Below are 21,999 nucleotides of genomic sequence, written 5' to 3'. Positions count from 1 at the left end.
TACCTGCAGGCACCCTCTCCCCTCCAGGGATGTGCACACAGGCTCCTGCCCCAGGGATTTTGCCCTTGCTCTCACCTGTGTTGACTGCAATCTTGCCCCACATATCTCCATCCACATGGCTTGCTTCCTCCCTATGTGTGGAGTTCTCTGCTGGGAATCGTGTTCCTGCCCCCGCTGCCCCCTATGACCTGTTTTATTTTCTTTCTAGCCTTTATCACCTCTGGACATCTTATATATCTGCTTGCTTCTTTGTCTGACTTGCTGGACCAAAGTACCAGTTTCAGGAGAGTGGGGACTTCGTTTTGTCTGCTGCCCAACCTCCAGCAGCACCGGGGACGGTGGCCAGCCCAGAGTAAGGGGCAGTGACGTCCGTGGAGGAGATTTGACTTGCTGAGGGCTGAGGGATGTGGGGGGGCGGGGCTCTCCTAAGTGCTCACACATAATGACCTGTAGGCCCACAACAGCCCTATAACGTAGGTAACCTGTGTAAAGTTTCTTTGGGTTTGTTCCGACTTTCCATTGACTGGTCTTTCTGTAGTGGAGGATGCTCCAGAGGAGAGTCCAGAGGAGGGTCGGGCCCCGTACAGCTTGCTGGTCAAGTCCAGCCCGCTGTCTGTTTTTATCCAGCTCCAGTGGAACACAGTCGTGCCCGCTGGTTTACCTATGGTCTGTGCCTGCTTTGTGCTACGGTGGCAGTGTTGAGTAGCATGACAGGGACCCTATGGCCTGCAAAGCCTACTACATTTACTAACTGGCCCTTTATCGAAAAAGTTTGCTGACCCCCATTCTAGAAAAGTAACACTTTTTGAAAACAAAGCAAAACCCATCGTAGTCATCTAGTTGAATGTGTTGGTCCAATCGTTGTGTTTGAGCATGACTTTTCTAGGTATTCAGATGAACAAGGAGGAAAAAACCTCCAATTTGAATTCAAGAAATATGTGTTCTCATCTCTGTTCTGTTCTCAGTTAGCTGTGTGATCTCAAGTCATCATTTCATGTCGTCACCGGATCGGATTTCCTGTAAGTAGCAGAGGAGTCACGACAGCTCTTGTTAAATGTCAGGCTCTGTTCTTGGCATTTTACTGTAAAATGATAGTGTTTGATACTCCAGGTTAATCCACTGGGATTTCCATCAATATTCAGACTGCCCTTCCAGGCAGACAGTAGAATGGTGCTTCCACACCCCCGTGAAGTAAGTGTGGCCATGGACTTGGGTTGGTGAATGGAGTGTTGGCGGAGCTGTTAGGGGAACTTCCAACCATATGTTAGTAGCTTGTGCACATGCTCTCATTCTTTCCCCTCACCCCTATCTTTCCTTCTCCCATGGCAACCAGACACATTCCAGAAAGTGGATGCTCTGTCAGCTGGGTCTCAGAGTGTGGACAATGCAGAGCAGACCCCCTGGTTGATCCTCATGGAGTGTAAGCATTGAATTCTGTTTTTCAAGCCACAGGGATTCAGGGCTGTTTGTTTTTGAAGCAGCAGCTAACCTGCTGACCAGTAAGACAGCCACTAAGGTTCTCTCCAGGTCAGATTCTGGAGTTATAAGACTATAAGGACCTCTTCCTCTTCAGGGGTAAGACCTTCACTGTTTGGGGCACAGGAAGTTAGTCCCCTGTGATGGGGAGAAGTGACAGGTGACCACTAACTGTACCTAGGATATTTTGTCAGGGAATGGGAGAGGGTTCTTTCTGAGTGAAGATGGCAACAATCCAGTTTGCTCTGTTGTCACTATAGTTCTAGTTTTAGGTGATCTTAATCCCACATATCTGGCATTGGTGGCCACTTTAAGATTTCATCACTGCTCATTCCTGTGGATAAAGTACTAAAGGCTTTTATTAAAATGTGTGTATGTGCAAATGCATGCAGGTGCGTGGTCATAGGAAGGGTAATACATTAAGTTATTAGCAGTCATAAATAAAGACCAATGCATCAAATTTTATTACCTAGAAGGTAAATGAATGAGACCTAAGAGAGATACATTTTGAAAACGGGTATAAGGAAAGGCTCATACATGAACTTTTCTTGGAAATGGAGAAGCCATAGCAGCCAGGGGTCAAGGTTCCTGGGCTTGAGGGAGGACTGAATGGGAATGGAGGAGGAGGGAGCAGTACAAATGTTGATCACTCTGACACTATTCTGAATCTCAGACCTAGAAGTGGGATGAGTTTTAAATGTGAGAAAGTAAAAGAGGTTGGCTATTTCATTAGTTTTATCAATTCAATTTCAGAAAGATTCACATTGTTACCAAAAAAGATATGGGAAAGGTGACAGAAATTATGTGAATTGTAAAGCATCATGTGTGGTCTCCATAAGCCTTTTACTTTTTTCCCTTCCCATTGTTCGAATACTTTCCGATTGCCTGGTCCATTGATGGTGTAGGATATCTGAGGTATGGAAGAGTCTGCTGGCTCAGACTGACAGAATTTCACCACATTTGGGCATTGGGTGGAATTATTTTACAAGGTGTAAGATTTTTGCATTGTCCTAGAATGGACAACTGGTGTCAGCATAGATGAAGCCAAGTGGCAGCCATGTTAGGAGGGCTGGCGGCATCTGAGCAGCGGATGAGTCTGCACGCGGTGAGCCATCACCCTTACCCCTCCTCCCCCAGTAATGGAGATCATGCGCTGAGTACCTACTCTGTGCTGACTTAGGGTCCTCCTCCAAGCATGCTGGCCACCAAGCCAGCTTGTCACATGGCAAGGTACCGAGGTACCATCCACTTCCGTCAGGGTCTTCGTGGGCACTCTTCACACAGAATGCAGCACGAGTGCACTCCCCGGCGTTGTACAAAGTGGTGACCTTCTCCCTCTCTTGCCTCGTATTGACCTCACACCTGCCAGATTCCATGGAGGTTGGCCAACTTTTCCAAGGCATAGGTCAACTTTTCAAGGCTCACTCTTCTGGGGTCAAGGAAGGAGGGAGTGCGGTCTCGCAAGAAGCTGAGTAGGTGGGAAGCGATGGAGTGCAACCTTGAACTCCTGTTGTTTAAAGGAGACAAAAGAGGCTCTAGGGCCAGAATGGGATAAGGGGCTTTGGGAAATACAGGAACTCTCTCCCCTACTGGCCAGAGCCAGAGAGGAGGGGAACCGTCCCCCCTCACCCCACAAAAATGTCTTAATTCAGGATAGTTTCAGGAAACCCAAATGAGTAGTACATATGAGTAGTACATATGGTTAACACATTTCAGGAATTTAGAGGGATGAGAAGGTTTTGTGGAGTAAGTAATATTATTTCTTCCAATGTGCTTTGCTTTTTGCTTGCCTTTTCTTTCTTTCTTTCTTTTTTTTTTTTTTTTACTTTGAGTCTATATTGCTTTTATAATCAAAGAAGGCAATAGCTGTTTCTTTTCGACAAAATTAACTCAAGTGTGTGGACAAAAAGAGGTGGCAACATCAATACACACCATTAGTTTATTAATAATTATTTACATTGATTGATAATAATGACAATAATTTACATACATCTAATTATATAGTAATTATAATTTAAAATAATTAATTTACACTAATTATTGTTGATGCGGAGAATGAATGAGCATCAGCCATGGCATGGGATGTATTCACCTCTTTCCAGATGTGTGTCCAAGGGAAGGAGTTCTGGCATCTGGACCATCAGGACATGGGAGCTTCTTATTTTCAAAAGTTTGTCATGTCATGTTAACATCTGTGCTTGGTATATCCAACCCGTTAGTAATTATTAACTGAACTGAAAAGCACCGTTTTGATATTCAATAAACCTCTGGTTTGAGGCAAGGTTTTTATTATGGAAATTTTCTTTTCCTGACGCACCAGTGTTACTTTGATGTGTTCTGGTTTGAGATTCAGAGACCCAAATGCTACCCAGGTTTCTAAGCTTACAAACTTTGGAACCTCCAGCATATCCACTTGAAAATGTGGCCTTTCAAATTAATAAGATTTTGTCTGAGCTGTTTGAACTCATAATACAGCAATAGCAAAGAGAACAGGTCCCATCACATCTGAAAAGCCCTGGGCAGTTGGCATTTTTAGCCCACATTATTCTCTCCTGGGGACAGAATTTCTTCATATCAGTATACACATGAAAAATGTGGGAGAAAAAGTCCACATTTCATGTCTTTTCTTCCTTGCGTGTTCCTCAACCTCCTTTCTCCCCTGTCTCTGTAATTCCATAATTGTGTGACTTAGAGAAGTTCTGTCAAGTGCTTAGAGATTCGGTGTGGAGGAAAGATGTAACAGAAAATGAAGTTGCAATGGTGGCAGCCCTACTCTTTCAATGTGAAACTTTTTGAGCATGAGGAGCACAGACTTTTTCGGCAGCAAAATGAAAATGAGATGAACAAAATAGTTTTTGACTCATTCGAATAACACTGGCAAGCGATTTCCTGTGGCACGCCTGCAGTTAAGAAAACCATGCTTAGTTTCCTCTGCAAGATGAACCAGAAATGTTAAAAGAAATATTAGTTCTGGAGTGGTAGTGACTTCCGAATTTGGAGCTCTAAAGATTTTGAAATTATTCAACTTATTCAGAGATGAGAATACCTAGTGATACCTAGTAAAGTGATACCTAGGTAAGTAAAAAGGTTCGCCGAAGACCATCCAGAAAGTGGAAAAGTCAAGCTCAGAACCTGGTCTCCAGCTCCCAGCCAGGACCGTGTGTCATTAGATTTTATTGCCTTGTTCTGTCTCCAGTGAGGGTTTGAGTTCATCCAACCTCTCTCTTCCACTAAGATGTGCTTCACAGTAGCATCAGAATTTGGGTGCCATTTTGACATAAAGCCAATGTCTTCTAATCTCTGCAAGTTGTATAAAGAGCCATGGAGAAAGAAAGGCCATCCCACTGGCTGAACGATGGGAAACATAAGGAAGAATTACAAAGAAATGAAGACATTGGATTTTAGGAAGTACTGATATGAAAGTTTCAGTTTATGCTCACGTGCATATTTTTTTAAAATTTTTATGATTCTACCTCTTTGCAGACTGAAATGTTCAGCGGTTGGATTCCATTTCCCAGTTGAAATTCCAATTCAGCGAAGCTGAGATGAAGCTCTGTGTTGACTCTTGTTTTAGTATGACCTAAGTGTCCTATCTATGCCAACTTGTTCATTTTTTTCTTTTCTGTGCATTAATGATGCCTTCTTTTTGCCTTGAAATTTAACTCCATAAAAAATCCTGTTTAGCTATTCTACTTGCCACAGTCTAAACAATTCTCCAATCAAATAGTCCCGCCTAGCACAATACCTCCTCTCAGAAAGCCAAAAACATAGATATGGAGCAAACAAAGTACAACTGTGTTAAAGTTGTTTAATAGCCCGCCAATGTGCAGCTCACCATTGGGGAGGGGGATGGGTTGCAGAGAAGAGGGGGCAGGGTGGAGGGGAGGCAGAGACATCCACAGTTAAGAGCTAGGATTTTGTTTCAGAAACAAAGTTAAAGAACATCTTTTTTAAAATGATAGGTGGGATAATACTGGCTCCAGCATCAGCGCTCCCTAGGGAGAGAAAACGTATCTGGAGAAGTTAAGCAGATGGATGGCTATTGCCATGGAGATTGTTAGCTGCCTAGGGTGAAGCTCTCTGGGAGTCTCTGTGACATTTGGGGGTGCTCATTAGATGGGTCAGGGTGTCTTACCAGCCCAGTGAGACCTGAGGTGTAAATCCTAGAGAGAGTCTTCATATCCTTGAAATGGTTGCATGTCATGAGGAAGTTGATTCTTTCCTGGTCAGGGAAAAAGGAATTCTTGGTTGGGGGCAGGGGAACATGGAGCCGTCTGGGAAAAGTGGCCTGAAGCTAAGGAAGGGAGTTTTTAACAATGAGCCATTGATGATGAAGGATTTCAGAGACAAGGCAGAGAAGATATTAATGGAAACCGCGGAGGGGTGGTGGGGCAAAGCAGAATGGGATCACATCATAAGTGCCCCCAATACAAATAGTGTTCTGGCTTTTCATCTTTAGGCTTCTATGGAAATGTATGCTTCCTGACTCTTGCATGTGCAAATCAGCTGAATGTCACAGAAAGAGATGTGTTCCTTCTCCTCTTGAGCTCTGTGAAGCCCTAGATGGAGGGAGTTTTTGAAGTCAAACTGTAAACTTTCTTTTGGTGAGATTCATTTATTAAAAATGGCAATAACAACAAAAAAAAATGGCAATGATAGTAGGCTGTCAAATATTGCCAAATCATGGGTACTAACCGAAAACTTTGAGAGTTAATTAGTCATTTCCCTTAAATTATGTTTTTATTTTGAGGAAAACTTAAATCTTCATTTCTCTTTCATTGCTACAGTGTCTTTCTTTCCACTATATTCGATGAGCTTTGTCCTGGTGACACAGAAATATTCATGTCCCTTTTGCTGGGACCTACTTCTGAGCCAGGCTCAATTTTATAAACCAGAGCTAGTTTCATCATCTGTCTCAGGAATTCTCAAATATTGGGGTACATAAATGCCCACTGAAAGCCCATTAATATGGCTTCTTAGGCCCCACTCCAGAGATTGGGAATCAGAAGGTGAGGGGCCCAGGAACCTGCACTGTGACAGACACTCTGGGTGATCCTGATTCTCGTGCAGCTGGTCTACCAACCTCACTTTGAGAAACACTGCTTCGCTTTATGCCCTTCCTGTCTCTGTCCCCTTGTGCTCATCCTGCACTCCCTCCATCTCCCGCGGCCACACAAATCTCTTCTGGATTCATGTCAAGGGGAAACCCATGTGACCCCAGACTTTCTCCAAGTCCATTCTACATGTCAACGGCACCACCCGAGTGCTTGCCCAACCTCTCCCACCCTTTAGCATCAGTCTCTAATTCCACCTGCTCTAGAATGGCCTCTGAAGGCAGGCAGAGGGAGAAAGGAGATTGGCAATAGCTGTGCTTTAGGCTGTCTCCCAAGAGGTGATTGCAACCATCTCTTCAGTCCTTGAGTCCTTCAGTTACAAAATGAAACAGCTGGGCAATGCCAATAGTTCTCCCACTTGTTTCTGAAGCAGAGTACCTACAAGGCTTTATGTAATGCTGTAGAATTTACCATTTACTTACTCCCAGGATATGAACTAGGCTAGGATAGGACAATGGCTAGGTCATAAAAAGGAAGCACTTCTACCCGGGGCTCCCAACTCCCAGTATGCTCACACAAGGAACCCAGCCTCCACATTGTGAGGAAGCCCAACTCTAACCCGAGGCAATCACTCTGTGATGAAGGAAGCCGTGTCCCCCAGGTATAATGGTTGGGTTGAGGGACAGGGAATTTTTGCTCTGTCAGCATTGGGACAATCTCTTATTATCTACACTTGCATTGCTGAGCTTAAATATTTTTCATTTATGTCCATTTAGGTTTCTTTTGTTTTGTTTTTGTTTTTGTTTTTGTTTAATGGCAGCCCTGGTTATTATAATACAGAGTTTTGATTTTATTCTAAATACAATGGAAAAACACTTTGGGTGTTTTAAGATAAGACAAGACATGGTGCTATTTATATCTTTATAAAGGTAATCCTGACATTATGAAGCATGGGTTGTGTAGACAAATAAGGAATCCGGGAGCCTGTAGAAGGTTATTTTAGGAAAAACATGGTAATGGTGTGGGCAAAGGTGGTACCAGTGGAGATAAAGATTACTGGACAGATTTGGGATGTGCTTTGGAGGAAGAGGTGATAAGATCTCCCATTGGATTTGTCATGGGGAGACAAAAAGTGTTCTCTTAGCTTTTCCCCTTGATTTCCTGGTTGGAAAATAGAGTGTTTCACTGAGATGGTTAAGATGGAGGAAGGAGTCACTTTGGGCTGGGGAGATGCAGAAATCAATAGTTGTCTTTTTGGAACCCATTATTCATCCTCATTGATATAGTAAGTCCAAAGAGGGGTAAGTATGGGGTAGAGGAGACAGGTCTGGGCTGGAAATGTAAATCCGAGCATCGTCGGCATACTGATGCTGCTTCAAGTCTTGGGACTGGCTGAGGTCAGGGAAAGGGGCAGTTCGGAAAGTGAGGTGAGCAGGGGAAAAGCCATGGACGGTCTCTGTCTGGAGAACTGGTGGGGAAGATGGGGGGGCCCAGGGGGCTAAGAAGGAGAGCTGGGAGGGGTCAGCATGTTTATGTAAATGAGGAGTAAACGAATAGATGAAAAAGAAGGTAGAGGAGGGAAGAAAACCACAGAAACAGAGTCCTTGAGACAGCAAAGGAGGCCAGAGCCAGAGCACAAATGGAGGACCGATCTTTCACAGGAACGGGGACGGAGCTGGGACGGACAGGCATGGGCACACACCGTGCAGGCACAGAGGCCGTGGGCTGGTAGATTTAGCGGGGGAAGATGGAAGAGTTTGGCTTGAGTCACTGGCTATGAACCCACTCATTTGTTTACTTGATAACCCTTATGGAAAGCCTGTTTGTAGAGGTCAGTTGGTCTCCAGGAGGATCAGAGAGGTTTAGGCTGGCTTTATTGGAAGGTGTTTGCATTGCAGAGTTAATGAACTCAGAGCTAAGACTGTCCTGAGCAAATAAGGAGGTAAATAATGATTATCTTCGGAAATTCTCCCTCCCCATCGTTCTTTGCTGTTTCTCCCACCTCCTCATCCCTTTGCTCAACATTCTTATAGTCCTTGGACAGCGCAGGTCAAAAAAGAAAGCATCCCATAAACTTTTCGATCCCAAGCTATAAGGGCTTGAGTGTCGCACTTCCCAGGACTGTTTGCCTTTTTCAAGAGACTTCTGGGAGAGGAGAAGGCAGTTCCCAAAACAAATCCCCAGTGAGGAAATTCAGGCAGGGAGAGGATTTGCAGGGAGTGGCTTTCCACTCTTAAATCCCAGTGGAGACAACAATCATCAAACAGAGACAGGACTGAGAAACAAAACATCAACCAAACCACCATATATAAATCGGATTACTATTCACAGACGCTTTCTGTTTTATCTTTCAAAGTATTTAACTATGACATACGTGAACCATCCTGGGTGGGGGAAGACAAGAAGGGGAAGGAGGGAAGAAAGAAAATATATTCTTTGGCACAGTTTATCATAGTTTATTGACTCTCTCTGGCTATGTAGTAATACTCCCCTAATAATCCAGTTATATATTTAGTAGCAACCCCGGTGGGAGAGTCCAAGCATTGGGATTATAACATATTCTAGATCAAAGTGGACTTGGTATGAAAGCTGGCTTGGTTATTACCATCAGTCACTGCACTTATCTTTAATAATAAGAGATACAGTTTCAGACAAAGTGTTTATATGTGTTGTATCAGAGGCAAAGTAAAGAAATATAGCATGGCTCTTTCCTAATAAGGAGAAAAGCAGACTCATACAACACCCACAACAACGTTAAGGTCAATGGCAGGCAGTAGTAGCTATCATAGTGCAGTTGAACACTTACTATGTGCCCAACAGAATCTAATTTTGCTCATCTAATTATTTTCATTTCATATTTTTTAAAAAGCCCATGATTTCATGAAAAGAAACTGTAAGTCTGCAGATTTGGGGAGGTCAGGAATAAGGAGGCCCTCAAAACTTGCAAAGGTCAAGGGACAGTGATCTTTAGCAGTAGAATTTTTTCAAGTCTAAAGAATATGTGGTTGCTGTGTAGATTTCTGCCCAACTCCCCCCTCTCTACCCAAGCCAAAGAGAACAACATACTCTGCCCTCTGCATTTGCTTTTTTGTCTCAGTTCTGCATCTCTGAATTATTTCCTGACTCTCCATAGATGGTGAATGCTGTGTAATGAAAATAGTTTATAAGTCAACCTACCCTGCTGCAGAGAGTTCTCCCTCAGCTTTAACCTATGCCTGGCCCATTAGCATTAGCCACCAGCTCACATTGAAGAACATGCTATTTTAGGTGGGGTGGCTCTGGTGGACAGAAGTTGACAGTATCTGAATGACAAAACCTGCATTTGAATCTCATCTCCACTGTTTTAGTAGCTGTGTGGCCTTGGACGAGTCCCTTAACCTCTCTGATCCTCAATATCCTCATTAGAAAAATAAGGAAATACTGACCTTGGGAGAATCCAGTTGGAAAAGTGTATATGAGCATACATACTGGGTAAATGAAAAAGGGACATTGACTTTGATATTTTTAGCACCTCTCTCTTTTGGAAGGAAGTGGGCAAACAAAGAAAAAGAGAGAGGGAGAAAAGGAGGTGGGAGAGAAAGTACTTTGAGGACTGGCAATTGTTTCGTACAAATGGGAAACATTTGATTACTGGCTATAACAACGAATCAATTTCAGTGAATATAATCACAATAACTAGCTAACTAGCTAACAGTTCTCACTCTCCCCTCTCCCCGGTAGATTTTCATATCTGCCCCACCAAAACTTTTGTAAAGAGGTAAAATCACAGATTACATCATCTCCTTCTAGGGCTAATCCTAATGAGGGAAAAAGAAAATGTGGAGGTCTTGGATAATTCAGTAGCTGACCAAGAGACCCCAGGTAACTGAGAATTGGCTGTTTCCACTGTATGCTTCATGCTAGTAAGCGAGATGGCCAGTCCCGGTGACACACAGCCAGGCAACCTACACCTACACCCTTGCCCCGCCCCAGACACAAGGCACAGTGTCTGACCTTGACCTAAGTCCTGCCAAGTTCAGGACAGTCTGGGTTGCATTCAGTGCGGTGAACTCTGTGTGTGCTCATCGTGTATGCTTCATACATGTTTAAATATAAGTCTGCTTTCTAATGACTGTGGGGAAAATGAGGCTCCCTATCTGCAAGCATCACTTCCTCGACACAGAATCAAGAAACTGTTTCCGCTAGGGTTTCTGAAAAAGTGTCATTGGAATGATTTTTAGACTATGAACTTAGTAATAACCAATAATATAATTGGTAAGTGAAATTTATCTTGTATGTATCATGGAGTTACAAAATAAATATGTCTGTAATTACATGAGATCTATTTAGCCTTTCCTGGAGCTTATTTGGTGCCATCTTAAATTTTGAATAAGTTGGTATTTGAATTCTCAGAAGATTTAAGAAATCAAACTCTCCCATTCTTTGCATTATTCTGGACACTACAGCAATGGAATAAATAATGCTATCAATCAATGCTTGTGCTAGGAAGGCTGTGATTTCTTTTACTCTCTGGCAGAAACCACATGTCAGGGGGCTCATTAGTAAGGGGAGATGCCGATATCATTTCAGAAGAGCGTGGCTGGAGAATTCAGCGCTTTCTGAGAATAAATAGGGTCAGCGGCCACCACCAAATCTTTGGCCCATCTCCTTGTTCTGAGAATGGAATGAGGTGGTTTTCCCAGAGGCCCATCTGTCACTTTCCATGCGTGTCATCACACGGGAGGTGAGAACTCAGCCCTCAGCTAGCGAGCTGGCTTCCTGGGACAGGCACGGGAATGGCTCCAAGTACCCATCTGAGGCTGAAGGCTGCTGATTCCCGGGGACGCCGGCCCACCTCCCTTGGGGGGCTTCATCACACAGCTTCCCTGTCCATTCTTTTCATGTATGATTTGTCAGGTTACAGAAGAGGCACCACCTTCTGAAATAGTGGAAACAAGCACGTGGATGGATTTGCCAAAATCTGCCTTCTGACACGGAGAACAGGGACAATCGCTGGGGGCCAAGAAGGGACAAGACACAGGGGCTGCGTGCTGGAAACGGAGCAAGTGTGTTTGCTGTAGGACGAAGCCCGGGCATTTTAATGCAGGCTAAGTGGGGACAGAAATCCTAGTGCCTGGAGCAGGCGGCCATTCTTCGCTCTTGGCCCTGCTTTACGCACAAATATTCCTGAGGTCAGAATCACGCTCCGTCCATGATGCAGGGAATTACTGAACATTCCGAATGTGAAAGTCTGACCAAAAGCACGTATTTTTTCCCCTTTTAAGCCATTAGGGGGCACCTGGTGGCTCAGTGCGTTGAGCCTCTGACTCTTGATTATGGTTCAGATCCTGGTGATTTCAGGGTTTTGGAATAGAGCCCGAGTGGGACTCCCCATTCAGCGTGGAGTCTGCTTGTCTCCCTCTCCCGCTGCCCCTCCTCCCACTTATGCTCTCCTGCTCGCTCTCAAATAAATAAATAAATATTTAAAACAAACCAACCAACCATTGGTGGTGGCCAAAGTCCTGGGCAGGTCAGAAGGACCAGAGGGAGACCTGGCAGCCCAAGGCGGGGAAATTGGACAACCCCAAACCAGTCTTTAAGGGCTGAACTGTTGCCCTAGGGCTCAGATTCTTAAAAAAGGTTTCTTGGTATCCAAGTTACCGAATTTGAGATAAATTCTTTTTGTTAAAGAAGTTCATTCATATGAAACCATTTTCCTTAAAACTGAAGTTTCTAGAAGAGTCTTGTTGTTGGTAGGGGACTGTTTCCTTTCTGAAAGGTACAGTATGCACTGTTTCAGGACTTTCTTCCACTCTCTTGAATCACGAAGTCTCCTGTGGCAGAGACTGGGTAATCCCTCACCAAACCCTGCCCTTTTGCTCTCAGGCCCACAGTGGGGCTGCCTGTCGCAGCCTCCCTGGCAGTTATGTGGGAATGGTCCTCAAGCTTCACCAGACTGCTCAGTGGGTTCCATCACACAAAAACATTGGAGTCCCTGCCCTGGGGATAGTGGGGTCCAAGACAGAAGGACTCTGTGGTCCCCAATGACTTCTTGGAGCAGACTCCTCCCCTTCCTTCCTTCTTACTCCCACCCTCCCACCAGCTCACATTCCACTGTGAAATGAGTGCGAAATCAACAAACGTGAATGGCTTGCTTTAGCAGTCAGTCTAGGATGGGTAGGCTCTTGTAGTAGGGTAAATAGGGAGGAAGCTAATGTTCAAGTTGATATTAACATTCTGAAAGCTTTCTGCATCTAGCTGGCAGGTGTCCGGCTCCTGGGCGTTCACCTCTGTGATCCTGAGCAGAATGAAAGCCCCTCATTCCTTGGCATTCTTAGACCCAGCTCTCCTGTGGCTGTATCTGTGTCCACCCTGGGATGGGGCATGGACGGACCTGGCATGGGCAGCACCTGCTTCCATACACCACAGTTGTGTGAAAAGGCAGCTGCCTAGCTCTTTACCCGGGATACTTTAAACAGCGAGCCATAGAACACTCAACAGCATTCTGTCATTTTTCTTTTCAGATTGATATTTCTTCCAGTGCAGAAGCCATGGCATAAAAAAAAATAGGTATTTTTTTTTAAGTGGGCTTTAAAACAAACAGAAATTTTGATGTGGTCATCAGATTTGGTAATTAAATGACTTAGGAGATGGATCGCCAGTGGTCAGGCATATGCTTCTGGCTATAAGTTCAGCTATAAATGCCTTTTTTCCCCCTTTGCTTTTCCTGATTTGTTTAACTGGAAAATATTTTTCTATGGTTCTATTTCAATGGGCTGCTAATGATGTTCTAAGTATTCGCTTGTACATTAGTGGAGAGCAGTGGGTTCATAAGCCTAATAAGGTTGATGGTTATGGAAATACAAATTAAAATCACATCTGTAACATACACGAGTCTTTTTAAACCTCAATCTACTTACCAGTAACTAATGCACCGGTATTGTTTGACTTTTAGACTTTTGCGGAGACACGTGGGCAAACAAAACACCTTAACAAGTATTCCTAGGTTCCAACACTTGAGCTTCAAGGAAGCAGGTAAGGCTCTTAAAATTGGCTTTGTTCTTAAGGTACCCAAATCTTTTTGGGGTATCCTGTTTTTAAATTGTTAAAATAATTTAATTTATTGTTGAATAGATAATAATGCTTATAATGTCCAAACAATATAAAAGATCATCTAGTGAAAAAAGCAAGTCTTACTTTCTCCCTGGCCTTCTAGAAACCTAGTTTCCCTCTCTAGAAGTCACCACTGTTACCCATTTCCTATACAGTTGTCCCTTGAACAACAAAGCAGTTAGGGGCTCACCGCCTCTCACCGTGGAGTCAAAAATCCATGGGTAACTTTGGTTCCAAAAACCTGACACTAATAGCCAACTATGACCAGAAGCCTTACTGATAACAAACAGTTGATTAACACGTATTTTGTATGTAATGTGTTATATAATGTATATATATATAATATATAATGTATATTTACAATAAAGTAAGCTAGAGAAAAGAAAATATTATTATTAATTTTTTTAAAGATTTTATTTATTTGACTGACAGATCACAAGTAGGCAGAGAGGCAGGCAGAGAGAGAGGAGGAAGCAGGCTCCTTGCTGAGCAGAGAGCCCGATGCGGGGCTCGATCCCAGGACCCTGGGATCATGACCCGAGTCGAAGGCAGAGGCTTTAACCCACTGAGCCACCCAGGTGCCCCAAAGAAAATATTATTAAGAAAATGATAAAGAAGAAAACATATATTTATTGTACTGTAGTTATTGAAAAAACAAATCTGCGTATAAATGGACCTGTATGGTTCAAACCTGTGTTGTTCAAGAGTCAACCACGTATCATTTCAAAAGTATTATAGGTGTATTTAATGAACATGTATATATTCATTTTCCACACAAATGTAATATTATATTATAAATACTCTTTGGGACCTTTTTTTTAAACATAACAACACTGTCTAGAAGATCTCTCTGTATCATTATGTAAGGAACTTCCTCCATTTTCTGCACAATATTTCATTTCACCATGTACCGTGTTCTGTTTAATGAGTCCCTATTAAGGGACATTTAAGTGGTTTCCAGTCTGTGGCTATCACAATGTTCCAGTGAGGAACCATGCCCAGTAATGCCATTTTGTGCATGTGAGAGTGCCTATTAACCAAATACCAAGGAGCAGAAGTTAGGGACATTTTAAATCTGACAGATACCGTGAAGGATGACAGTTACATAATAACGTCTTTGCAATGACCCGTGTGCGACTCTGCCACTAGGGAAAACTTCCCCCAGAGAACTCCCATGATGCACAGAGCCAGCAACCTGTTTGGCCTCTCTGGGCCAAACTGAAGGGCTAAGTAGAAACAACAGCCTAAACCTAAAGATAGCGAATTTACCAGATGCAGAGACGGTGGGCCTTGAGGGAGGCGGGGGGGGGGGGTATGAGAGGAGTGAGAGGGGTGGGCTAGTGACGTTTAGAATTAAGGCCTAGCCTGGCTGAAGGTGCCAGGAAATGCACGGATTGGGAGAGGGCAGCTACCTGGAAAAGATCATTGTAGAAATGTGGAGAGAGAGAGAGAGAGAGAGCAGCCCCACAGGGCTTGAAGTTAGAAACCTACGTTTGAGTTCTGGCTCCACCTCTTACTAGAACTGTGTGACCGTGGACAAATTAAGGTAGCAGTGCTTACTTTAGAAGGTCGTTGTGAGGAAGAAAGAGAGGGCGCACGCGAAAATGCCGGTAAACAGTATGAACTTCCCAACTGTTAGTGGAATCTGAATGAATTTAGGTTTCGACATGTTTAGGCATGAAGGACTACTCACCATGGAAAGTTCTCAGAACATCGACTGCACAGGAGCAGCGGCGTGTCTGTCTTGTTCACTGCTCTGTCCCCTTGGCCCAGAACTATGACTGATTCTGAGTAGGGGCCCGAAGAACATTCACTGAATGAATGAAGTTCAGGTCATCTCTGCACAACTGGGGAAGGACATGGAAGTGCAAAGAGAGAGGCTGGTTATGGCTGGAGATAGAGTTTTGAGAGTCATACATTTATAATCATGAGTCCTAACATAAGGAAAACCTAACAATGTAGATATTTTATGAAAATGTGTTGATTGGATGTATGAATGAAGGAATGCACTTTTCATGATGCTTTCAGAAATTATTTCATGAACTAGATGGGCTCCCCGATCCTAGAAGATGAAGGAAAGAGGTTTTTTTTTTAAAAATATTTATATTGGGATGCCTGGGTGGCTCAGTTGACGTCTTCCTTTGGCTTAGGTCATGCTCCCAGGATCCTTGGATGGAATCTTGCATCAGGCTCCTTGCTCAGCAGGGAACCTGCTTTTCCCTCTACCTTGGTGCTTCTCCTGCTTGTGTGTGCTCTCTCTCCCTCCCTCCCTCTCTCTCTCTCTCTGACTAATAAATAAATAAAAATCTTAAAAAATGAAATATTTATATTACAGCAATTTGCTGGTTAATAAAGTTACTCCATATTTTATTTTTCTGTAGTTTTTAACTATTTTTTGACCCATGTTCTGGTTGAAATAGATTAATGTGTTCTAGTTCCCTTTTGTTGGCTACATAATTTTAAAGCCTGCTTTAAGCATGAGTGGGGTTTATGTCTCCATATGGGAATGTATAGATAAGAAGGAAATTCCTCAAACTTTGTCACCAATCAGGGATCAGGTTTTCAGAATTAAATTAGGAAATTGGGTTAGATGGTCTTGAATGCCTTTTTCTGCCCTAAAAGTATAGAATTCTGTGAACAAAATCGCAAGGGGAAGACCGGGGACTGAAAAAAAAATCCAAAGTCTCTGTGGGAGCAAAGCCTCATTACATTTGGGAGGTGATAATAAACACCTCTCATTTATAGAGTGTTTACTAAAAGTCAGGCCTCACGTACTTTGTTCCACTTAATCCTTGCAAACCCTATAAAAGGGTTGTTGGAAATTCTGCCTGGTGCCCAGCAGCTGGAAAGGAGGAGATTTTCTAAACACATACCAGGATCCGAAGCAACAAAGTTGCCAACAATAATAACCTTTGTAAAAGTAATTGCTGCCCCAAGTCAAAGAACTGTCTTCCACGGAGTTGAAAGGCCTGTTAAATCTGGGGGTGGTCTCTCCAGACACAAAGACATGCAGAGATAATGTCATCTTTGACCCTGAGGGACTGGGCTCCGAATCACTCGGAAGCCTGTGCTGTTAGGACCTCATGAGCTGGGCTGTTTTGCTTGTCCTTTGCCTTTCTCTAGAATCAGTTCTTTCCTTAATTGGTGATGCTGTCTCCCTTCTGTCTGTTTTCTATTTCTGTTGTGAACTGGCCTGAGTCCATTTGACAGCATAGAGTTTTCAGGTTCTTTTATTCATGTTGGATGTATAGCCATCCTCAGAGGTGGGTAAGGACTACGATCTCCAAGCCCGTCATCATGCTACCGGGAAGAAAAGCCAGACTTAGACAGATTATGCTGCCACACGGTTATTGACAGGCAGGCATGAAAGCATGCAACTCAGTGACTTCGGATCTTTGCCCTTTTAAATACTCCAATTACTCCCCATTTAAATGGCACGTTTGGGGCAAATGGCATAACATTGTAGAGACAGGGTTCAGTTAACCTTGTAGTTGCCATCAGGTAACCAGAATCCTCCATGCCAACAGTGGACTTAGCGCTATTTTAGAACTCAGCCTTGGGAAACATTTTAATATGTTGAAAAGGTTTTTATCCTTAAACCCCGTCCATTCAAGGACAGGCAGTGTTTCTACACTATTCTAGCTTAGCAGTTGACAGACCCCAGTGTACAGGCCAAATCTGGTCTGTGCTTGTCAATAAAGTTTAATTGGAACACAGCCATCCCAACTCATTTACATATTGTCTGTGGCTCATTTTGTGCTACAGTGGCAGAGGCGTTGAGGGATTGTGACAGAGGTCATTTACCTGCAAAGCCAAAAACAACATCAAACCTTTACTAAACAGGTTTTCTGGGGACATCTGGGTGGCTCAGTCATTTAAGTGTCTGCCTTCAGCTCAGGTCATGATCCCAGGGTCCTGGGATTGAGTCCTGCATCAGGCTCCCCGCTCAGTGGGGAGCCTGCTTCTCCCTCTCCCTCTGTCTCTCCCCTGCTTATGCGCTCGCGCTCGCGCGCTCTCTCTCTCTCTCTGACAAATAAATAAAAATAAAATCTTTAAGGAAAAAAGGGGGTTTTCTGACCACTGCCCTAGCCAATCCACATGTATTAAGTAGTGCTGTTTTTGACAATGAAAACCAATTGCTAATATGTATTTTGCTACTTAGCAAAATCTCTGGTATGGATCAGCGATAAAGAGAGCTGAGTGTTTATAGCCTTTGAAGTATAGACTACTTATTAGTTACTAGATGACACCCCTGAAATGTGCAAGTCCTGTTTGGGCAATAAGAGCCTCAGAGTATTTATTAAAACTAACATACTTTTCCAGAACTCTGTCAATTTTGGAATTTTAAAAGTAAATAGCAATCATCATCACATTTCCTTTTTTTGCTTCTCAAAACCCATTTTCATTAGTGATTATGATTAAACCTTCAGATATTCTTATATCAATAACAATATTAAGCCCAGAATTTGAAAAGTATCTTATCCAAGTGAATCCCAGTACAATAGCTAAGATAGAGAAGGTTTATAATTATCCCATTTTATAGCATAAAAAGCCCAAGGTCTGAAAATATATCTCATTTTTTCATAGTTGCAGAATTGGTTGAATCTGAAGCCCTTCATTTTCCAGATGTGATAGTCTATCCTCTACACCACAGTAACTTCCCAGTCACCGTTCATGGATCACACTTTCGGAGTAAACTGCAGATTTTAATTTTCGGTCAGTAGAAATGTATTCCCTCTTTAGAGAAAAAAATAACATTCTTAGGGGCACCTGGGTGGCTCAGTGGGTTAAAGCCACTGTCTTCAGCTCAGGTCATGATCCCAGGGTCCTGGGATCGAGCCCTACATGGGGCTCTCTGCCCAGCAGAGAGCCTGCTTCCTTTCCTCTCTCTCTGTCTGCCTCTCTGCCTACTTGTGATCTCTGTCTGCCAAATAAATAAATAAAATCTTTAAAAAAATTAACATTATTAGAAATTTCTTGACTGTTCTGCAAACTAACTTCACCTCCTTTCTTCACATTTTTTTTTTATTCTTGAAGTTGTGGAGTCACCATTGAGCTGCAGGACTGGTTCCTGGGGGCAGGACTAAATTTCCCAGAAGAATCAATGGAATGAAGGTAAATGTTGAAAATAGATCTGCTTCATCAACTACATAAAATGAGACCCTACAGGTTCAAAGAAGCCCTTGAAGGACCACCGTGACTTAGAAGCCTATAACTATAGCACAGTGTAACAAGGCTCCAGTGCTAGTCATAGATTCATAGATGCTAGAAGAGGAAGAAGCTCATTATTAGGTCAACAAATTCACTGCACTTCACCCTTACAATGCTGGATTGTTCTCTCGGATGTGTTTGACTGCATGGGAAGTTCACTTATTCTTAATTGGCTAGAGGTTATTAGAACTGGCGTGGTGTCTCCCTAGCCTTTTCTTAGCCGCTTATGCCCATGGCTCTGACCCTCAGTTATCCATAATTTATTTCTCCCCATCCCATGATACCATCTTGGCTGGATTAAGCCCATAATTGGTGCTGGTGCATTTTGCCTCTTTCCCCTTCAGGCTGAGTTGGAGCCTTTCCTCCAAGATAGTCCCTTCATATACATGGGCTCCAGTGGACCCCTGTTACTACTGAAACTTATAGGGAAGAAAAAAGGGGGGGCAGATATTATATTCAGGAATAAGACTATTAAGATTTGAGCTCAGGAAGTAAGCTAGAGGTCTCTCCAGACCCCAGAGTGATTATCTGCCAGTGATTTAGGCCATAAGTCATGCAACTGCTTGGATTTTAATAGCAAATGAGTGGCCCCATTGGAAACTTTTTAAATTCTAAATAACTTTAAAGCAACAACTTAATGGTGTAAAAAGACAAACATAATTTCAAGTGTGAGTCCATTGGTAAATATTACAACAGCAATAATGTTAGGAGAAATCCTTGTGTGTGTTGAAAAGACTTAAGCCTCTGAAAGACAGCTTCTCATTTCTGAACATCTGGGAATCTTCTGTGTGATTCTTTTAGTTGACTTTTGATGATACATGGAACTCCCACCATCAATGTTGGGAACAAGACAAGACTTTGAAAAATCTGAGCTTGAGACTAAATATTTATGATCCATTCTCAGCAGAAAAACGGAAAACACAATGAAATCTTAAATACTGATTTTGGGGGGAGAAAATAAATTAATTTTAAAAATAATTTATTTTTCGGGGCGCCTGGGTGGCTCAGCAGGTTAAAGCCTCTGCCTTCGGCTCGGGTCATGATCTCAGGGTCCTGAGATCGAGCCCCGCATCGGGCTCTCTGCTCAGCGGGGAGCCTGCTTCTCCCTCTCTCTCTTCCTGCCTCTCTGCCTGCTTGTGATCTCTCTCTGTCAAATAAATAAATAAAATATTTTAAAAAAATTTATTTTTCTTAGAATACCAGCATTAGGATTATGTAGTGAATCTTTCAAGGTGGGGTAGGTTATCTTGTGGTAACACACAACCTCAAAATCTCAGTGCCTTAAAAAAAAAAAAAAAGGACCCAGATCTATTTTTCATCTGTGTGACATATCCATTGTGTGTTGACTTCACTCTGGGGCCCAGGACTTTGTGAAACATGGCTCATTATTGTGACAGACAGGATGTGAATTTTGGAAGGGCTTGGACCGGCAATTAAGTGCTCCAGCCCAAAGTCATGTTTTCCCTCAACTCATTCACCAGCATTGGTCACATGCCTCACTCAATCGCAAGGGGCCAGGAAGAGTAATCCTACCAAGTACCCAGAAGACAGAGAGCTAAAAATATTTGAAAAATAATGCTGAAGACTTCCACATGTCATTAAAATCGAAAGGACAAAATTTGATCTGGAGTATGTTCAAAAGCATGCACGTCAGATGCTTCTAGTAATAATGATCTCTGACTTTATAAAAATGAACACTCACTACATCAAGAAGCTCTACCCAGTGGTTCCCCACACCTGGGAGAATGAACATCAGGCTTTCCCCCAAAGTTTAAAAAATACTGATGCCTGGGTCCCACTCCAGAGAGTCTCATTTAATTAGTTTGAGATGCATCTTGGGCTTCCAGGGGTGTTTTGTTTGTTTGTTTGTTTTTTGTTTTATAAGCTCCTTAAGGTACACCTAGAATAGAAAGTCATTAGTCTATTTTACAGGTTGGGATTTTAGGATGACTTTGAACTCCAGTATTACCCACCCATCTGTGTGGTCTTAAGTCAACTTCTCTGGGTCTCCATTTTATTATCTATGAAAGTAGTAATGGAATGACTTCTACAGATCCTTCCAGCCCTAACAATCTCTTCTAGACCACTGACTTCCATTTAGAAAGTGTTTCAAACCTCCAGTTAATGTGTAAGTGCAGCCAGATTACTTTGGAAGTCAATCTGGTTAAGCTCCTATAGTTTCAATAATGGAATAAGGGCAATAATTGGAAAAAAGTCTTTATGAGCTAAGTAGTTGTATTTTCCCACCGAACCAGGAAGCTGGACCAGACTCGAGAATAAAGTCATGTTATAAAAAAAGATAGGGAGTTAACCTGATCCCTTGGTTACATGTGGACTGAGGGTGAACTTCCTGATCTGAAATGAAAAAATTGTATTACCTAAGGCTATTCAGATAAAAATAAATTTTAAAAAGCCGCTTCCCTCAATTCTTCTTGCTGAAAATGAAAAGTTAAAGGTTTCACAATTTCTTCACCATGTAATCCTATCTCAGCGCTGTCCGTGTCTTAATAGTGTATTGATTGGCTCCTACACCCGCTATCTTTAAAGAAGCATTATCACTCTGTTGGGCCAAACATGAGAAACTACTTTTAAAGACCTTTTTAAGAGCTTTTTGATTTTTCAAAAGCTTCTTGGGGGCTTATTGAGGTTCTGTGGCAGCTGGAATTAAGTCTACAATGCTCTTTCTCTATTTCTGACACACTGGATTCATCTGGAGCGGGCAAGTTATCAATGACTCACAGGAGGGAGACGATAAGGAGGCCCTCGAGATAAATTCATGTGGTAATTAGTTACATGGACACCTGTATTCTTTGGCTCTTTCTAAGTGCTACCATTGCATTAGAAACTTGCGATAATTATCAATAGCCATCTTAAATATGTGACGTTGACTCCACCACTAAGGGGTAGAAAGTGAGAAGAAGAGAAGATGAATTGTAAAAATTAAAACTGTTAGTGCGGAAAATAGCACTAAACTGACTTTTAATTATCAAAATGCCTGGCAAGCTGAAATAAGACAAAAATCTCCATTTATAACTCTGCTGTAGTTATTCAATGTCTGTATCTCTCTTCTTCAATTATTGAAAAAAAGCATCAGAATAATTTTTATTGAATGCTTAGAAAAATATTTGGTGATAATGCACCAAGATGTTATCACTTTGGGTAGTGG

At 42.7% G+C, this 21,999-nt stretch overlaps 1 protein-coding gene across 1 annotated transcript in view; it reads left to right on the top strand.

Moving 5' to 3' along the window:
• The window catches only part of EGFLAM (EGF like, fibronectin type III and laminin G domains), a 373,971-nt gene that overhangs the window by 155,939 nt on the left and 196,033 nt on the right, over nucleotides 1-21,999 (top strand). Inside the window, exons 3-5 of the mRNA XM_080803310.1 lie at nucleotides 13,465-13,544; nucleotides 18,210-18,338; nucleotides 18,660-18,737. The gene's annotated coding sequence lies outside the window, so the exon portion shown is untranslated. The remainder of the gene's footprint in view (nucleotides 1-13,464; nucleotides 13,545-18,209; nucleotides 18,339-18,659; nucleotides 18,738-21,999) is intronic.

The sequence above is a fragment of the Martes martes genome (assembly GCF_963455335.1).
Source record: "Martes martes genome assembly, chromosome: 5".
Lineage (NCBI taxonomy): Eukaryota > Metazoa > Chordata > Mammalia > Carnivora > Mustelidae > Martes > Martes martes.
The sequence above is the reverse complement of the archived record's forward strand: the minus strand, read 5'-3'. Positions and strand labels throughout refer to the sequence as shown.